Source organism: Zosterops lateralis, assembly GCF_965231275.1.
Source record: "Zosterops lateralis genome assembly, chromosome: 1".
Taxonomy (NCBI): domain Eukaryota; kingdom Metazoa; phylum Chordata; class Aves; order Passeriformes; family Zosteropidae; genus Zosterops; species Zosterops lateralis.
The window spans coordinates 93591526-93612155 of NC_139762.1; positions in this window are offsets into that span (position 1 = coordinate 93591526).

Here is a 20630-nt window from a genome sequence, read left to right on the forward strand (position 1 = left end):
TAGATTTTCCTTATGCTATTACATGAGATGCAAACCAGAAATCTCTGTAAGTCTCGGTGTAGTTAGGAATGTCTGTGCAAGTACTTAAAAGTGACTGTAATTAACTGTTCTGTGAAGTTATTTTGAGGGAGGTCGCATAGACACATTCCACTGTACACCAAAAAAAAAAAAGAAAACCTAATTTTTTTTGTGTGTGCTTAATGATTATCATTTTGGGTTTGCACTAGCTTTCCTTTTTTTATTTTTTTTTTTTTGTTTGTTTGTTTTGTTTTTATTTTTGGGTTTGTTTTGTTGGGTGTTTTCTTTTGTTTTGTTGCTTTTCTGAGTCATATTTTCCATGAGAGAAAGTAATGGTGACAGTTCAGGAATGCACAAAAGCTAGTTGTTTAACCTATTTGTTTGTGGTTTAGTTATTCAAATCTCTTCTGTACCCAAAATGGCACAGAAGTGTAGTTGTACATTTGTAATTTCTCCTCTTTTTTAGTTGTATTTTTTTGGCAAGCTGAACTAGAAAATCTGAGTTAATATTTAGAGCCAAAACCTTCTTTCTGGAATTTTCTTCCCAAATCCTTGCCAGAGAAGCTAGTGCTGTCACTACCATTACCAGGGTACTAATCAGCAAAGTTTACAATCATAATTTTGCTTCATGAAGAACATCAGTAGGGGAAATCAGTTTAAATAATTATATGCTGTGTATAGCACAGAAGTGAGATTTTCACTTAATTAAACAAGAAATAAGAGTGGGTGTGGGAAAACCAACCTTAAGGACCATCTGTTTTTGAAAGTGAATCCCACGGTTTCTGATTTTTTTTTTTAAATCATTGTATTGTATTGATTTGTTATTTTAGACCATAGTATTTAAAATGAGTTGTGTTCTTATTTATTTAGTCAAATGGGCTTTGATCAGCTCTTTTAAGTAACGTGATAAGTTTTTTTGGCATGACACACTCCTGTAAAGCCCTTTTATGACTGTTACAGGGACTTTCTACTACCTCTACCAATCTACTGTTTCTTCTTCTTAACAGGTTTTTATGGTGTTGCGAGTCTAATGTAACTTAGACAATAAAGGGTTTGATTATCTACGCTGCAGATTCTCCGTGTATCTGCCATCTCTCTCTCTCCCCCTCTCCCTCTCTCTCTGGTTTGTGTGTGGTTTATTTTAGCTAAAATGTAGGAGATCTCTTTTATTATGGCTGAAATGAAAGACCACCAGAGTATTTTTGTATCCTGAATCTTGTACACTGAGCAAAAGTGCAGCTTGGAGAAACTTTCTCCACAGGGCTAATCAGCTACTGCAGTGCCACCATGCTGCATTCTTGAAATTCCTTCTGTCAGAAATGCTGTGTATAAATGGGTGCATTTTACAAAAAGTAAAGCCAGGTGTAAAGCCAAGACGGTTTTTAGGTTTGTATTTTAAAACCTCTTAAAAGTCCTTAGTGATAAACCTTAGCGTAAATTGCTGCCTTTGTCCTATTGAAAACTGAGCTTTAATGAAATCAACTGGGTATTATCCTTTAGAAAACAGCATCTGCTGGTAGGTGCAAGAAGTGGTTTGCTATTGACTGTAGGATACAAATCTCTCACTAGGGGGATTTCGAGGCACTGATTCCTGCAGGTTTCATGGTAATCCCTGAAAATGTGTGTCTGCATTCTTGTGATTTGGGGAGCTTTGTGTTGTCTTCATTTACCCTACTGGAGGCATCAGAACATGTGTGATGCTTGGAGCCATCTTACAACATCCTGTTACTCTAGTGGGAGTGCATCCCCCATGTTCAATCCTTCTCATGCCTAAAGAGTTTCTGACCAGGGCTGTGTTTGATTTTGTTCTTCCTTGCCATATTCCCATGTTGGGCTGCCTTAAGTGTATCTCAGCAGCTCCACCAGGAATGCTGGAATTCATTGGGGATTTGTCCTTGGAGAACCAATCTGTCACAAGACCTGTAACAAAGAAAAAGGTAACTTCCTCATTAGGTTCTTACTACATAAAATGTGTTGGATTATTGGGGGAAAGGTTGCATTTTATGACAATTCAGATTTCTCAGCCTCTGTGCAAGCTGGTATTTTTAAGCCAGCAGTTCTGTGCAAAGCACCAAATTGCAGAGTCTTCTCCACTTGTGCTCTGTTCTTTCTCTTTTGCTGTGTTTGAGAAGCCCATACTTCAGGGCAGTCCAGCGTTCAGAGCATGGGTAGATTCGCTGGGAGGTCGCAGGTAAGGAACACCAGCCTAGTCCCAATATTTAGAGGGTAACACAAATGAAATGGAGTGTGTTGATGCATAAAAAACCTTCCACTTCAGTTTATGAAGTTAAAAATTATGAAATGATTGTTTCTGGAGCAGCAAGTGGTGTAAAGCAGTTGAAGATAATTGAAAGCATAGACATGGTTCCCTATTAGCTGCTTTCCATGGGACTCTGGGAGTTCTGGCATTATTAAGAGGGACTGTACCCATGTGATGACATCATTAGCTGTCTCCAAATATACAGTAGCTGTTACAAAGATACTTTTGCTTGGGTTTTTTTCCCTTGGGTTTATTAATACTGTGTTTGTGAGGAAGAAAACCATTAGCATCCCAAAACATTAGAAAAAGAAGCCCTTTTGTTCAAGACTTTTAGCCACAGAGTAAAGTACGGGGGCGGGGGAAGCGAATCCATATATGTTGGGTATAAGCAAGTATTTCCAAACTGACCACCAGTTACTGGTCAAAGCAAAGGAAGCTTTTGCTAGTGAGAGAGGAAGGGGTATATTGTGAATAGGAAGCAGACACAGACCAGGGGTTTGTTTTGTTCCCAGCTCTGTGGGTTGGAATACTGCAGTGGATGTTGCTCACAGGGCTGTAAGAAAGAGGAAAAAAGCTCATGAAAGATCAGTAAGGGGCTACGTTTTGACCCTCTAAAATTGGAGTAGATGGAAAGCAGTCTCTGAGGTAGGCTGAAGCTGAGAACAGGACCAAGGAGAGGCCAGAAGTGGAGTGAGAAGTTCAGACAAGAATCACCATTGAGTGAAAAGATTGCCAGAAAGTGCAAAGTCAACAATTTGAGAGATCAAAAGAATTTGGAGATGGAACAGAACCTCTGAAACCTAACCAGAACAGTTGTATGCCCATTGCAGAGGGCTTCTGTTCAGATGAAAGAGAGGAGGAATGTGCAGACAGCTTCTGGGAAGACGGATTGGAAACTTCTGAAAATAAGAATATAATTTAATCTCAGTGAATCATTTTATTCTGCAAAAATGTTCTTAGGCTGAATGATGTTCTGACAGAAAATAAGGGAATGCCTTTTTTGATTTCTGCTTTCTTGACTGATGAGTGAACCAGAGGTAGTACTATAATTATGAGAAGTTGAGGGTGGACTGAAGGGTCTCTCCAGTACCTAAGGCATTTTGAGAAGCATATTGCTCTTCTGGAGAAACAAGTAGACTGATTAGCCCCAAGCAGGACGGGGGGAAAAAAAGGCAGGCAAGAAGACTCAGTGTTTTAAGCAGATGCTGAACTGGAGCAATCCTTTGAGGATGCTAGAGGGTACATTCAGATAGCATTCTGTAATACAGAATGTTTTAAGATGCCTTGTAGTATGTTGGATAAAAGAGCTGGAGATGCTTAAAGCTGTTAAGAAAATATGTACAGTATTAAAATGGTTTCAGACACTTGGCTCTTTCCTTTGTGAAATCTCATATTTAAGTTGTTCATGTGAGATTGGTACAGATGGCTTGATTTGTTTGTTCCTGTGTCATCAGGTGAGTTACTTGTCAGGAGTTTAGAAAATGTGAGTTACCCATGTTCCCTTTCTCTAAGTGAAAAGCTGTGCATGTCATCTTTCATCACCATCAACCCAAAGTACCACAGGAACCTCAGAAGGTTTTTCTGAGCAAAGAAAAATGATTTATTTATCTTCTAAATATTCATTGTTACAATGTGACACAAAATAAAAGAGACACTGACCCTCCAATTCATCTTACTCCCAGAATTCAGCTTATTTTTCTGGGACAGGGCAGCGTTGTGCTTTGTCTGGGACAATTCACAAGCCCATGGTGGTTTCTGAGGTCTAAAACTTGTCACAGAGTGCTGGAGCAGTGTTCCTATAAACGTGGTTCTTCTGTGAGGGACTTCCTTTGGCGAAGGTAGGTCACAAACCAAACCATTTCTTGCTCTTACCATGAGTTTTCACAAGAGTCATGCTGCTGCTGCAGGGATACTGGGTCTGTTCTTCCCCAGGGCAGCAGTGGGAGGTCACTGCAGTCACCTCACCCACAGAAGACATGCATGTAAAATGGTAACCAGTTTGCTGGCTATGGCTTTCCTAAATTTTTCTTCCTTGTGTCCCTCTTCTCCTTCAGAGAACACAGATGTGGGTTGTTGCTTGCACCACAGAGGAGGTGACATCTCCAAAGCAGCAGTGGGGACAGGCAGCTGGGAAGAGTTAATCTGTTTTTAGAAAGCTCACATCAGGAGCTTGCCTAGTCCTGTCCCCTGTACTGGGGTTTCCCGCCTACTTGTCCTGACAAATGGCAAATCAGTTGTGTGGCCTTGCTCCTGATGATGTGCAAAAGCCTGCTGTGGATATCGGAATGATTGGCTTTCCCCAAGATTTGACTGTTTGCATTGTTAGAGGGACAGGAGGAAGCTTAGCGCAGGTGCAACATGAAGCACATTCTTATCTCTAGGAACTGTAGGTCTAGTGGTAGGTTCTAGGGGCTCTTTACAAAGACGGATTTTTGGAAATTTGCTTACAAGAAGGTGGAATTACATGGAAATTGCTCAGGTCTTCAGTCTGGTTGCTCACCATCCCTGTGCCTTGAGAGGGCAAGGTTGCCTGCTGCCACCAGCCCTGGGCTGCCACTCAGATGGTGAAGGGGACCTGTACTTGCTGTGTCCCCAGCAGTGACACACATACATGGCTCTTCTTGGGCTTCTTCCCCTGATCTGCTTGCTTCCCAGCTCACAGCTGCAAATGGGAAAGCTTTTTCACATCCCTAGAGCTACATCTGCCAGGACAGAAGTGTGAAGGGAATTGGAGCTGGTCTCAGCCTTGCCATTGAGGAGGGTATCTTGGCACAGCTGTGTTCTGGCATTTTTTGTTTTGCACCAGCCATGCAATGGGAGCAGCCCAGGATCCAGAAGCCATGTGCTCCTTTAGCTGGAGAGGTGTTCAGGCATCTCTGGGGGACCCTGAATGTGATGAACAACTGAGAGTCTGGGCAGTGTGTTCTGAAAAGGTTCACTGCGACTCTGTTCATCCCCTGCAAGTTAAGCTGCCCTTGAAATGCAAGGCATGGGGTCATGTCTGGTGAAATGAGAACTGCAGGAACTTCCTGAGCTAGGTTGAGTGCAAGTACTAGAATTAAATCCAGGCAGACCCAATCAAAATTCAAGGGGGAAGGACAGGCAGTGAGCAAGTGCCAGAAATGCCATGGGCCTTTTACTTGCTGCTGGTGAGGCTGCTGATTTACTTCACAGCACCATTTCCTACACTATCCCTTGAAGTACTTGTGCTTTCAGGGTTAGAAACATGGAATTCCCTATGAAGTTACCTAAGTTATTTTTATTTTGTCTCCTCTGTCAGCATTTATTATGAGAAATCCCATGGCTTTTAAGGTGAGGCAAGTAGAAGGGGGATAGTCCAAGTGGCAGCAGTGTTACTCTCCTAAACTGCTACTTTTTCAGACCATGACATTTAAAGTATTTGATAACTTGAGCTAATTCTCCTTTGCATTGATTCTGTTGAATAAACAGTGACTTTAAAATGAGGCACAGCTGGAGGCACCATTAAACCCACCTGAATTTTGCTTCTCAAGCTGTGTTTTCTGAGTATTTTGCAGAAAATGAGTCTTTGAGAGTTTTTAGGAAAAAATAAACAAGCTTCTAAGTTTAGAGAAATCATTTTGACTGTAGCCAAAATTGAAATGCTTCAGGAAGCTGAATTTGCAAGAAACAGGTGAGTGGCTGAGGTGGCACAGAGAGAAGCACCACAACTGTAAACCCAGCTAGATGGTGTTATTACTGAGACTGGTTTCGTAAACACGATTCCAGGGAATGCAGGTGCCTTGTAGGGCCTCCTCTGGTAATTTTTCATGCCACTTTTGGCAGAATATTTTGTAAGATTGCAGTTACCTTCATTATATAAAGGGCCTCTTAGGTATGTGTCCATCCCTGCTGGGCACTGTATGGTAAGAGACATTTCCTGATGCTAAAGCTGCATGTGGGCTGCCATGCAGAAGTGATGCTGCACCAGCCTTGGGGGCAAATTCCCCTTCTGACCATGGCACTTACCTGCTTGAATGCCTTTAAGCTGCCTGTGAGGCAAACGAGTTGCAGCTGAGACCTCCTGTGGGGATGTGCCCTGGCACTCGCAGATTTGGCTGATGTCCCCAAGCCTCTGCTCCTACTGCAGCCAAGAGATGGCACAAGTCATGGTGGCTGGTGGTGGACACTCACTGCCACAAGGCAGGTGCCATGTGTAGGCAGTCTGGCTGCCTGCCAGGGCAAGTTAGATAAGATCAGAGCAGCTTGTTTTCACAGCTCAGATAAATGCACAGGTAGGGAGGAAGGCTGCAGAGGAGCCTCACCTCACACAGCTCCCTGCACAGTGTGCTGAGCCACTCTCTGCAGGGACTGTGTGAAGGGTGTGGTGACAATCTTTGTCCTGGGAGAGTAGCTGCTCGCTACCCTACGGCCATCTGTAAAGGAACATGTATCCTTTTGTAGGCTCCCAAAGAATGCTCCAATGAGACGACATTGAACTGAGTGTCTCTGGAGACATGAGAACTTGACAGTCTTGACCCGCCCAGGTAATGATGAGGAAAGGTTGATACTTGGCTGTTTCTTGGAGTATTTGTTTTTAATTATTCTATCTGTGGGCCTGTGTCACTTTTGTACCATTGGGAGGAGGCAATTGGTTTCTGAGAGGAGGCTGAAAACCATTGGAGTTCTCTGTATTCATCACCAACATGGAAAATGGGCAAACTATCTTCTCCTTCCCACCTGTGTGTATTTGAAGGAACTGCATTAACATCAGTGGGATTTTTGCATAGATGCATGGCTGACTGTGAGGACAATGCATGGGAACATGATATTTGCCTGTTACTTTATACAGGGAAGGGATTAGAACAGAGTTTGCAGGATGATGGCAAAATGGTTCTGCTCCACATTTGCATGTGGGGAAACTGACACTAGTCCTAAAGCAAAGCTCTAGTTAAGAGATTAGTGTGAAGATGATGTCATACATTAGTGCACAATGTTTTAACTGAAGTTTCTTCTTTTGGCAAGAAACCCACTTCAAAAAAACCCCAATAAAAAACTTGCAGTAAGATAGTCTCAGAAGATGGAGGTAAACAGATGTAGTTGTCCCAGTGAATAAATTGTGAATAAGCTATGAAAATGATACTTAATGTACTTTAAAAGATTTGGCTTTAGTATGGAAATGATACTGGCTGAAGTGAAAGCAATACTGTCTACGTGGGAAAGTGGCATTGAAATATTCTTTCTTTCTGCTGCCTTTTGTCAATAAGAGAAGCTTGAATTATGCATTAGCAAGCTATAGAGTTATGGAAGATAATACAGCAAGGTTATGAACCCAGAACAAAAGAAGGGGAATCTAGGTTCAACTCAGTAATATATCACTTGGAACATATATAAATGGTTATAATGCTTTGCCCATTATAAAGAGAGTAGTCACATATTTAAATGAGAACAGAACCATTGCTTCAAAATTTTATTCAAATATTAATTTGAGCATTGTAATTAGTTCTTCTTGGGAAGCCTTGCAGTGTTCGGTATGTTTAGAGTTTTGTGGAATATTCTAGAAAATTACTCTAGCAGATGTACTTTAGATGTAGGATTTTTCATAAATATCAATTTGTATTCACATAAACGAAATTCTGAATCTCTGGCTGTGAACAGTCATCTTTTGAAATGGGACTGATCTTCGGACAAAGATGGTCAAAGCGATGCTAATTCTAAATATTTGGAGGAGGAACCATAAGCGAAAAATTATTCACAGCATTTTTTTTTCATTATTAATATTATTATAATGTGCTTCTCTCCCTAAATTGACAAAAAGAAAGGGAAGCAAAATCCATCGGCTGCTCTATTTGCTGTCTGCTGATAGCTCTGAAATGGCTTGTTCCTTTAAAGCCTTTTTCCTGAGTGACATCCCAGCGCTGTCACCTGCTGGGAGCTGGTGCTTCTGCTAACCTTGGTGTCCACCCCAGCCCACCAGGCTGTGTCCACCCCTGCCAGTGCAGCAGGGGGAAAAGTGAGCCACCCGCCCCTAAGCCTGCCCTTAGCAGCCCCAGGTTTATTTAAGTTGCTTTGTAGCTGTACAGGAGGGGTCCTGTCCCCAGGTCAGTTTTGTTTGGAGCTGGAGCACTCTCTAGTTTTCAAAGGTGGAGCAGCACAGGGTGGGGATTTTATCAAGAGACAGAGCTGTTGCTGGAACATTGAATTTCCCAGTGATCAGTGGGATCATTCAGCTGGTCTTTCTCTGGCCCCAGGGGCATGGGATGACCTTGGGAGTTACTGCCATGTTGGCTTTGAGGTCCTTGGCTGCCCCACCAGCTCTAACTAGGGCAAGGTCCACTCAAGTCCTTTGTCCGCAGATTTGCTCCACAGCCGAAGAGGAGCCAGACGCTCCTGTTGACACATGGTATCTCCATTCTTTGCTCGGCTCTGGAGGCAGCCTGGCTCCTTTGCTCCTCTGTGCTGGGCTGTGGACATCACCACTCTGCTGTGCTGTTGCCCACACGTGGCCACCTCCTGCTCCCAGAGCTTGTGTTGTGTTCCCTCCTTCTGCAGTGTCAGGGAGAAGAGTCTGTTTTTGTTGCTCTTGCAAGAAATGAAGCTAAGATTTTTTATTATTATTTTTTTTTTCTTCTAATAGGGTTTTGGGCAATGATTAAGTAGAGAAAAGTTAACTACAACAGGTTGGGAGGGTTTTTTTGTTTCTGGAAGAAAATTATGGACTTTAAAAACAAGGTCTTCTGATGGCTGAAGCTGTTTACTAAATCAATGAGGCATCTGAGGTGCACTTGCAGTTCCCTGAGCTGTATCATTAAACAAGTGTAAGTTAACCAACCTTCAGACCACTGTTAATTACTTTTAATCACAGCTGAGGAGCTACTTAAGAAAACTCTTGGGAAATGCAAACCATTTCTTGAAGAGAGGAATAGGGAGTCCAATGTAAGCATTTACCAGTCGCCAAGAATCTTTAGATCCATTTAGTGTCTCATTATTTGGTGAATAAACCACCTGGCATTGCTTAGAAAAACATCAGTATAATTTCTTTCCAAGACAGACCTAATTGCATAGCAGTGTGTGGCCATTATTTTCTTCTACTCCTGTTCTGAGACTGGGAGTGCATGCCATGGAGTTTCATTCTCTTTTTGTTTCGGAAACAGTGTCCTTAAAAATGAATAACTGTGGAGAAAGGGTGCTATGATGGGCTACTCATGCTAACTACCTTGCTTAAGAAAGGTGCTACCTGAACCCTTACAAAAGAAGTAAAAATACACACAGTTGCCCCAGAATTATTGTGCTCTGCAATGAATGGTTATGATGAAGGAAACAGAAGAGGCTTTGGGTTTGTCCTTTGTGTGGTTACCCTTTGGGCTCTGAGATGAGGCCTCCATTGTCTTGAATCAGCCATCAGAAGTCTCTCATTTTCTTTCTCCTCATTACACAGTTCCAGTCTCCTATGCATATAATTATGGAGATTGTGGCTTTTGGTTATGAGAGGAGGGGTAATTCCTGATGTTTGGTTGTTCTCACTACTTGTGAATTTTGAAAACTGGTTCTGACAAGTGTTCAGTGAGAATGGGTTGGGATGTTGCAGGGATATATGTACAGCTCTCCTTAATTTCATTTAGCCACCCCTTAATTTGGTTTAGTCAAGGGACTGCTGCATATTGCGCGAGGCATGAAGGTTTTTTAAAATTTGGGTTTCACTCCTGAGAACATGGTGCAGTGCCTAAGATTAAGACAGACAGTCCTAGATGCACAGATCACTTCGAGTGAGTGATTTCCACTTGGAAGAAACAACATCTCAGGGCCACCTAGGGGAAGAGGTAAATGCAAAATAATTACCTGTCTTGTTTAGCCAATCCTAGTGAAGAGTGGCAGGGCTGAGTTCTCAGGAACTGATGTCCTCCTGCAGGTGTGAATGCCACACCTTCACCTATCTGCTTCTGCTTGTGCTTGTCTCCTTGTCACCGAGGTCTACTCCCACCTTTAGCTTTTTAGTGAGTTTCTGATTTCAGAGAGGCTCTGTGAGAACTGGGAAAGTGGGACCTGTGGAGGGTTGATGACATTTTCTTGACTTTTGTTAGCTGCTGTGGTACCCAATGGCTGGAGATCAGAATGAATGTGGAATAGAAAAAAAATACAAAAATATACAGCCTGTGGCACCTCAGGGTATAATGTCTTTGCCGTCCAATGTCCATCCAGTGCTAATTTTGTTGCTACATGGCCCAAATAATTTTATGCTTTTCATAAGATTTTTAGAATTTTTCAACTCTTGGAAATTTGACAGAAGTAATGTTTGGTTCATAAAACATAACATAGCTTAAAAAAAAAAAAAGGCAGTGAGGATACAGGCAGTTTCTGGGTAGAAAGTAGTTCACAACTTGGGTGGTTTCAGGTCAGTTTTGGGTCTCATGCCGGCTGAGAAAAAAAGCTGCTGCTGCTGCTTTCCATAAAAATAAGAGCCTGTCCTTGCTCTTCATTTCCAGTACTTATTATTTTTACCACATTCATATATTTATATTTTGCTTTTGGAAGGCACAGGGACAGAATGATACTCCTTTGCCCCTGATCTCACTGTGATTATCTAACATAAATCTCCCTTTATAATCTTATCACTGGGCAATTCGGTTATTCTAAATGTGAGCCTTCTTGCCCACTAAACAGTTCATCTTCAGGTTTTTAAAAGCTCTATTTCATAATTCTGCACATTCCAATTGCTTCTGAGTGTCCAGCTCAGCTCTGCCGTCACTTATCCCCTTCTCCTTCCTTTCTGACAAGGCAGGCTCTTTCTCCCGCTCACAGTCTTTGCATTGCTTCCAAGTTGATGCACATAGTCATTTGTAATCAAGGCTGTAAATTGTATTTAAAGCTGTACTGCACTATCCATGGATATTTGAATCATAAATGAGAGTATTGTCCTGCCTGTACTCTCACTTATTCTTTCAGCCATAATAGATCCTTTCATTTGTGCTCAATTAGCTTTTCCACTCCTGCATTCAGACCCTGAAAGTTTCCACTCTTTTCTTCAGGTCTTGAATGCTGATGGTGTGGCCATGTTTGCCTCTACCCCATAATTTGTTTTGCTCTTTTGTACCACAGATTTCCCTGAATATGGTTTGTTTGTTTTGACAAGTCCAAACACCATGACTATATTGTGCCATAAAACAAAAATGTTCCTTTAATTATTGCTGGGGTGCTATGGCTCTGGGATGGACCTCTTGGGTGTCTCAGCTTTTGTGTCCAGGTTGAACATAAACAGAATTTTTCTAGAAGATTGATTTTGAATTTTTTTTAAAATTTGATTTCTTGTTTGTTTGTTTATTGGATTTTGGGAGTTATCTTAGTTTTTTATTTTGATAGAGTAGTGAGCCAAATTACAGCAATTGTGTCAGGAAGAGTCATTTTTAGAACAGCACCCCACAGTGCAAGCACACAGAGAGCCCTTCCTTTGCTGCAGTGCCCTGATGCTGGGATGGTCAGTCCAGCCTGGTGCCAGCCTCAGCCCCTTGCAGGGCCAGCTCTGCCCTCCTGGCTCCAGGCACAAAAGCTCTGGGGGAGCTGCCAGCTGCTCCTGCTTAGGGGTCACAGTTCCCCCGGGAATTCAGCCTGGTGCAAAATGTGGCTCTTCATGTTTGTAACGACTTGTCCTGCTGCTGGCACAGCTTTTTATGTTTGCTGACATCTCCGAAGGTGGAATTAGACAGAACCATCTTGTGAGAGAGGGTTTCCTTTCCCTGCGTGTTTTTGAACCCACTTTTTATTTGCTTTTTTTAATGTCTTTCTTTTCTGAGGGAAAAAAAAAAGAGACAAAACTCAGAGAAAATTAGCTACAGCTTCACTTCCTTTCTTTGTACTACAAAATGTGCACATACTTCTGGGGTGCAGTCAGACAGGTTTTATTTCTCTTCTTGTTTTATAAATATGAGTTGATTTTTATTTTTTTAAATTGATGTTAATTTCTGTTTTGAAAGTATTTTTAGGGGAGTTTTCTTTCACTTTGAACACAGCTGGCATGTTTAAATAAATGTTTCTCTTCTGTACTGAGCCCTGGGATAATGTTGCAGGCAGAGTGATTGATGTCTGTTTGAAACTAACATCTCAGAAATTATTTTGTGATCCTCTTCCAAGAGGAAGATGATCATGACCTTTTTTTCCAGGACTGTCCATGGATGGAGACAGAATCTTGTTGGATCCTGTTTTGGGTAAATGTTGTTCTTTGTATTTTTGAAGGTTTTAGTAGGTTTTCTCTTGCTATAGATAGCATCTCTATTTTACTCTTAACATTTTCCAATCCTGTGAAACTCTAGAATTAAAAATAAATTTGAAAATAATATATATATCTGATGGACTAAAATGAATAATGTTTCATATTATGTGTAAATGCACACAAAGAAGGAGAGAGACAAAGACAGTGCAAGTGTTAGGGTATTCATCTGTGATGTGAATCTGAAAGCAAACCATGAAAATACAGCAGCTAACAAGACCTTTGTTGACCTGTATTTTGTGGGGATGAATTGAGAAAAGAACTCTGTCCCTAAATCTCACCCTAAATCTGTCCCTAAATCGCAGTTGCAGCAAGAGATGACAAATATAAGCAATAAAGTGTTATGCTTGGGGCTCTGCATTAGGGACACCTGAGCTTGTTGGACAGAACTGTCTAGAGCAACCAACTCTAACATTAACCCATTCATGAACATCAAATGTAGCTAGACTGTCTTTTCCTATTTAGTGATATCCAAAGTATAAGCCAGCCTTCCTTCCTTCCTTCCTTCCTTCCTTCCTTCCTTCCTTCCTTCCTTCCTTCCTTCCTTCCTTCCTTCCTTCCTTCCTTCCTTCCTTCCTTCCTTCCTTCCTTCCTTCCTTCCTTCCTTCCTTCCTTCCTTCCTTCCTTCCTTCCTTCCTTCCTTCCTTCCTTCCTCTTGGAAACTCCCCAAAACCTCTTTTATTTGACAGTTTTGATCTTTATGGATCACAAACTATCCTATATAAGTAACAAAAGCACAGCACAGCTCTTCAAAACCTTTATATGTGTCTGTGTCAAATCTCAGTCGCCATTCTTTTCTGTGGACACTTTTCCCAATCTATACAAACCCCCAATTTCAAATCCTATCATTTTCTTCTGAAAGAAGGGTCAATGTCAGCCTCTGCTGATACAGAATTTTCTGCAAAAACTGACCTTGTGCAGCATTTCTAGTTAGTGAATTTAAATCAGTGGAGAGAGCCAGCCATGTATGAGTCTCAGTGGCCTCATTTTATTATATGCACTTTAAGGATAGACTGTTAAGGAGGAACATTGCTTGGGTGATTGAGACAGACAAAGCAGAATGGAACTGCTGGGTTGGTATCCTGATCTGGATATATCCATGGTTGAAAGTCCTGTGCTATCCTTCCTCTTTGTACATCTGTACCCTCACATATTGTATCTCATCTCCAGAGCTGCTGCCACACTGCAGTCTAATATTTCTACCAATATTATTTTTTTTTAGTTTTATTTTGCATTTAGACATCATCTGAATTTCAGACTCCTAGCAAGAGGGAATTATTCCCTTTTCCCAGTCAGATGTGTACCAATGTTACAAATTATGACATCCTGCGATATTCTGGCAAGGTAGCTCACTTGAAACACAGATTTGAAACACCAATTTGGATTTCTACCTTTCTTCCTTTTTTTTTTTTTTTTTTTTTTTTTGTAAATATATCTCATGTTTTCCACAGTTTAAGGATGGGCTGAGAGGGAGGTAGATGAAGGTCAGGGGAAGAGAAGATTGGGAGGAAAATATGATGCAAATCAGCAAGCATCATAACCAGCAGTGTGCCAGAGGTGCATTAGAGGGACTCAGATGTAAGCAAGTTTGAGTCTGGCTGGTGATATGGAAGAGACAACCTCTGTTTTTGGGAGTGGTCAAACAGGGGAGGAAAACAAAATCATCCATTCCTGGCTGTTCCTATACTGGTTGAAATCATATTCATGCATTTTCTCTTTTGTATATGTCCTTTGGGCACCTACCAAACTAGGATTTCCTGGAAGCAAAGCAGAATTTGTCAGGATATAAAAATGTCCCTGCTTTACATTTTCAAATGAAAACTGCCAGAACTCTGTGAATGCTGTCTGTCCATACCCCTGTGCACAGAGCTTTGGTGGCATGTACTGCACTGCACTGCTTCCTGACCAGAGACCTCCAGGAGGTCTTCAACCAGAGATGAGACATTAAAGACAGATTTTCTTCTCCAAGGAGAAGTGAGACTTACTATTATTTTATCATAGTGTTTTGGTATTTAATATAGAAGGGCTTGATAAAGTACTACTGTATAACCTTCTAACAATACCCATTTTGTCCCATAAAATTATTATATCCAGTCTTAAAATGTTAAATATGTCACTATTAGGGTAGAGTATCATAAAATTCAGTTTATAATATTAAAACTCAAAACTGACACAGTGTTATCAATTACATTCCTTGGTAATATTCAACTTTTTTCATTCTTCTTTAATTTTGCATTTTAGTATAACAAATTGAGATTAAAGCCTCCAGTTCAAGGTCTCTTGGCGGTGAATGGCAGTAAAGTTACAAGTAAAGTGATAAGAAAACAAATCACAGTGAAATCTAATATTTAATAACATTTCAGACAGATTACAGAGATTTAAGGCCCTGTGCTGCAATCAGCATTGGATCAGAGCAGATATGCCAGTAATTGCAGAGGGAAATGCTCTCGTCTTCTTGAAATAAATGCAGATCATCAGTAGATGACTGTAAATATACTGAACAGCCAGTATCAAACTGAAATTTCTTTCTGGTTTGATTAAAAAAAAAAATTCAAGTGTACTCCCAGAAGACAGAAATCTGTGTTACATTGTTTGGTTTTAGCTGAGGAAATGGTATATTCCCCATTCCATTAAATTTTTGATGACCTCTCCAGTTGGTGCTGGCACTGCGTATCTTTCATCTGGACTTTTACATTTCTTGAGCAAATCTAAGGAAAACTTCCCTAAAAATAGAAAAAAAGCCATAAGAGGCTTTAAATACTCTGATGTGTTCCTATATATTTTCTACTTTAAAAAAATATATATCTTTATCCTGTATTCTATCTTTAGAATGCCAGACTGCAACAAAGTTTTTATTCAGCTCATAAGGGACTAAATCTCCTTTTGAAAATTTGTTCAACTAACAATGAGCCAATGGCCAAGTTACACAATAATGTGGAAAAAAAAAAAAGTTACACATGAGTTAGCGGGGCTTTCTCTGCATGTAATGTACATATCAATTACTTAGTGATGCATTATATAGTATAATCTAATTCAGCATGTCAAACTTTTCAACCCAATTTATAAATTCAGCTGCATCAGCCTGTGCATCATTTACACTGGATAATTTTTAGCTTCTCTTGAAATCAGCTCCTATGGAAAAAAAGGCTCAATTTATTGTGTGTGTTATACTCTGGGACCTAGTTTGCTCAGTGAGCAAAATGAATGCAGTGAGTTTCACACAGTAGAAGTAGATATTGTGTATTGTGTTTTGTATGCTGAGCCTTTTTCTTTCTTTTCTCTCTCTCTGTCTTTCTTTCCCCTTTTTTTTTCCCCTTCCAATAGAGCTATCCAATCTTGAATATGTCAGTGTGCCTTGAATGTGCAGTCACATTCTGAGGTATGTCTTTGAACTCTTCAATGGTGCTTTGCATTTCTTTGAGACCTTTTATGAGAAGGAAATAGAGAAACGTGGACTAAAATGCTGTGCAGTTGTCTCATTATTTCTCTTCCATTAAAAAAAAAAAAAAAAAAAAAAAAGGAGAAGGAGTTAGTTTTTGTTAGACAGGGACACCACCGTTATGTGGGATATTCAGCATCTACTGTGCATGGCTCCACACTGATGCTTGCAGACAGCATGGGGTATGGCGTACCAATTTAGGAGGCCAAGACAATAGTTCCGGATCTGCTCTGAACAAAGAAATTATCATCCCCAGCTAGCAATTACTTTGACAAGAGGAAATTGATTTTCAACATATATCTCATTCCTGGCCATTAAAAAATAATAATAATAATAAAAAAAAAAGCAGCAAAGAAACCCTAAAGTATGCCTCCAAACCGCCCCCCCCCCAAAAAAAAAAAAAAAAAAAAAAAAAAAAAAAAAAAAAAAAAAAAAATTCAAAACCCCAAGCCCTAGAAAAGTTGAAGACTAATGGTTAGTAATCAGAAGATAATAAAATGTAACCAGAAAAATTAGAAGCTCCCCTGCAGCTCTAATTAAGCCAGTAGGAAACTAGAAACATTAAAAACCTGTGAAAGGATGGCAGAATTGTGCCTGTAAATACATGGTCTTCTTTAGGTCAGGATTCTGTCACCCTTCTCAAAGTAACTTTTAGGTACCTAAAATGGTCACGAGCAGCAGGCAGTGGATTGTGGGGTCAACATTTGGCAACTTTCAGCTGGAAAAGCTTGTGCCACACAGTCGAAACAGTGTGTAGGGTACAGCCAGCTGCCTCCATACTGCAGGAATGTTAAGTGTGAGTGTCACCAGCCAGAGAGATATAAATTAAACATATTTAAGAAGAATTTTCACAAAGGATTATTCTGGCATATAAAAAGGGAAGCCAATAAAAGTTTTGTACAGAGGAGTACTCCTAGAGATTGTATTAATATATTTTATGAGGTTTCTTTTAATTAAATTTACAACTTAACAGTTTTAATTTCTACATGTGTCAGGCATGAAAAGGAAAGAGGACAGTTTGAGACAGTTTTTCTAGAACTGAGGCATTTTTTTTTCCTCATAGTTACAAATATATCCCTTGCTCAGTGACTGTGTTTATCTTTTAAGTGGTGGGGAGTATGGGTTTACTATCTCAGTTAATTCTCCGCTCTAACACCCATGAAGTGTAATGCATTAAACAAGTTTAATTTTTAGAATCTATTTTGCACATGCCCTTTTGACAGAGACATTCCACTGGCAGATAGCTTTTAATGCTATACTTGGGGCACAGCGCCTGACAGAGATTACTGTATAACCTGAAGTAAAAGTATTAGTGTAAAATACAAGACTGTGTACACGGGATTTCATCCAGAGCACTCAGCCAAAAGAAATACTGAACCACCGGTAAATCATCCTAATGAGTTAAGTATTGTGTGTGGTTTTGTTATTTTAAGCAAATGCACTCGTATTTGTTTCTGGAACTATAAGGGATCAGTCAAGCAAATGTTTCCGTGAAAGGAAAAAAAAAAATATATGTTCATAAAACTTACACTGCCTTACTTCTTGGTGGCAAAGTATTTAAAATAATTGTTCAATGAAAGACTAAACATTTTCTTGGAAAACTCATTTAACTCAAGAATTAGCCATATGAGGTGTCTACTCCACTGTGTAAAATAATAAACTTCGTTCTTTCTTTTTCTGTTTTACCTTTAATACATAGCCACCTTTATAAAATCCATATGTCACACACAACTGGGCATTTTCATTTGAAAAAAGCTCCAACACAAACCAAAGAATTAGACTTGCAAGCCTAAGGAAAACATTTGTCTGGTTTCCAGTTTAAATTGGGGGAGAGAGTGGAGAGAGGGGCACCGTAAGGAGGAAATGGTGCTGGGCTGCTAAAACGGGCTAGCAATAGGAACAAGCAGAACTGCCTCAGCCTTTTTGCTCTCCTCCAGTTCTCCGGAGTGTAGGGATTAAGTAACTACTGCCATTCACGCACCAGCAGTTTCCCTCCCAGGTGTGAAACATCTTCCAGATAGATCAGCTGGGAGTTCTGGAAACAGCTGCTCCTCTCCTCTCTCCTCTCTCCTTTCATGCATTCCACTTGCTCCTGAGGATAGTGGAAGAAGGAGGGATAAATGTAGGACGGTGTTTATGGGGGGTAATTCTGGTGGGTAGTAGATCTTGAAAACAATTCTGGCTGGCTGGGGAATTCCAGCCCGAGGGCCATTTGACACAGCCTGGGGCAGGGCACTGGGAAAGGGAAGTGGCACAGCACTGGCCATTTCATTATAATTTTTGAGGTCCCCCAAATCTTAGCCCACTGTAAGTGAGAGTTCATTACTGCTGTAATTTAATGTAGTCACACATGTGACCCAGTCACCCAGGGGGTTCTCTCATCAGCCCTGTGTTGCTGAAGTCCCTCAAGCTGGGACTGTGCCACAGGCTAATTTCAAAATGCCACCCACTACCTTGGCTGTGTGTTTGTCTTTCTGGAAAAGCCTTCAGATGGTCATTTATGGCAATGCACAAGACTCCCAGGAACAGAGAGAGGGATTCTCCCTACTCCAGGCTACTGCTTTTTCCTTAGTGTTCACCAGGCAGTCTCAGTCCCAGCTCAATGTGGTTTGCTCACACACAGTATATAAATACATTGTTCTGGCTGGGTTTCCTGGCTTTGCACTTCTCTCCAAAAGAATCCAAGAATCCTCAACCTGACCACTTTAGGATATATTTTACTGAGCAGCACCTACACCTAAAACCTTTCAAAGGTTTTTTCCCTATGATACAGAAAGACAAGACCCTTATAGAACTGTTATTTTGTTTTTTCTTTATAAACCTCTAGTATTTAAAAATAATAATTAAAAAACCACAGCCATTCTGTTTATGAAATTTGTTAAGAATAATCCTTCTCTTATTTTTTTTTTTGTGATAAAATGTGTTTCAACTGTCTTATTGGTGCCTTTTTCCATTTGTAGTCAAAAAAGACTTATTTTAGAATAGGTGTTACCAATTCGAAAGAGCAGAGGCCTATAAAACACAGAGTCTGGTTTCAGTTTTATCATTACAGGCTAAGGCACAGGGTGTCCATTACCAACAGCTGGAAAATAAGACTATGACTAAAAGTGGCATCATTGTGTTTCCTGGATGCTTTACTGGCAAAGTTCAGTGAGGTGAAGACACTTGTGATGGAGACAGCTCAACAGGGATTTATCACTTCATGTCACATGGTAGTTTAAAAAAAAATCTGCTAAGAGATGTCAGAGGTGAACTGAACAGCTTGAGTCTAGTACAAAAATCAATGCACACAAATTGTTTAGGTCCCAGTTTTTCTCTACAGTGTGTGTGCATGCCTACAAATTATAAATATGGCTGTTTAGGAAATCATGCCTTTGCTGTTTGTCATCCACTTCATCTCTGCCTCGTGTTTCAGGGAGGTCAGTAGATGTTTGCATAGCTACTGCAACCTCCTCTTTGCAGGAGGGGACAGGAGAGTCCTGGCTGGGCACAGGGTCTTGCAGGGTCGTTTAGGAGATAGTGATTTCCTCTCCCCTCCATGTCCATTTGTTCACCTTGTGTTCTGCTGAGCAGCTTCACTCTCAGTCATCTGCTGAGTAAGGATATTCCTACACAGCACCTTTTCCAGGCAGAAGCACCCATGCTGCCCATGTGCTTGGCTGACAAAAAACCCTGTGGCCACTGTGACCCTAAGCCCACTGCCTCTTCTCTTATGAGAGCAAACAAGTCAGGCCTTGGCAGCTCAGATGGAAGGCAGAAAATGCTTGTGTAAGCCAGGGAATTGTCACAGAGGCTGTATCTCAAGCCTGCTGCAGTTTCCATACACAGGTTACTTCTTTAGTTTTATTGTTTTAAGTGAAATCTAGCCTTGATTTTGTGGCAGAGACCTATTACATTATTTGACTGTCAGGTGCTAAATGCATTTGCAGTGCAGTATTTGATTATGAAATGTTAACAGCATTTGTGGTATTGCCATAATAGCCACAGACCCCAGCTCCTAACAAGGCCTTACTGTACCAGTCATTTTACAAATCACAGGAGCAAAAGACAGGCCTTGTCTCTGAGAGCATGAAGTTCAGAGAGAAACATATCTGAGCACTGAACTTAAGCACAGAGGAACTCAGTAACTTGAAGTCTTAATAGCCAGTCAGTGGGAGAGCCAGAGGGAAAAAAAAACCGTGTTCCCTGAAGCTCTGGTTGTGCTGTGCTCTCCTGATCACTTTGCTTTTAAATAAATCTGGTGTTTAAAGTGCTGTTTATGGCTATCGTTCCAAGAGAAGTTGATAAGGTCAGTGCACAAGCCCCTAAGACAGAGGAGAGTTATATTTGGAGGTGCTGCAGTGCACAGACACTGCAGACACAGGCAGCAGTGGAGAGTTTTGAAGAATGGTGGAGTAATGAAATGAGTTAACCTGTGAAGTGGGAAAATGATCAGACCTTCTTGTCTGAGCAAGTGCCAGGATGTGGGGGAGTACGGAAGCAGAGGAGGGAGAAGCAGAGAGGAGAACATATGAATGTGTCTTCTCTTACATTCACAGTCTCCTGTGCAGGGGAAGGTCACAGTGTTCTTAAACACAGCAAATGCGATGCAGCTGTAAGGCAGACAATTGGAATAATCCACTAAAAATTGTATGCATGTATGGAGATTTAAGTATCTGTACATAGAAATATAAACCTGTCATTTGTGGTAGGGG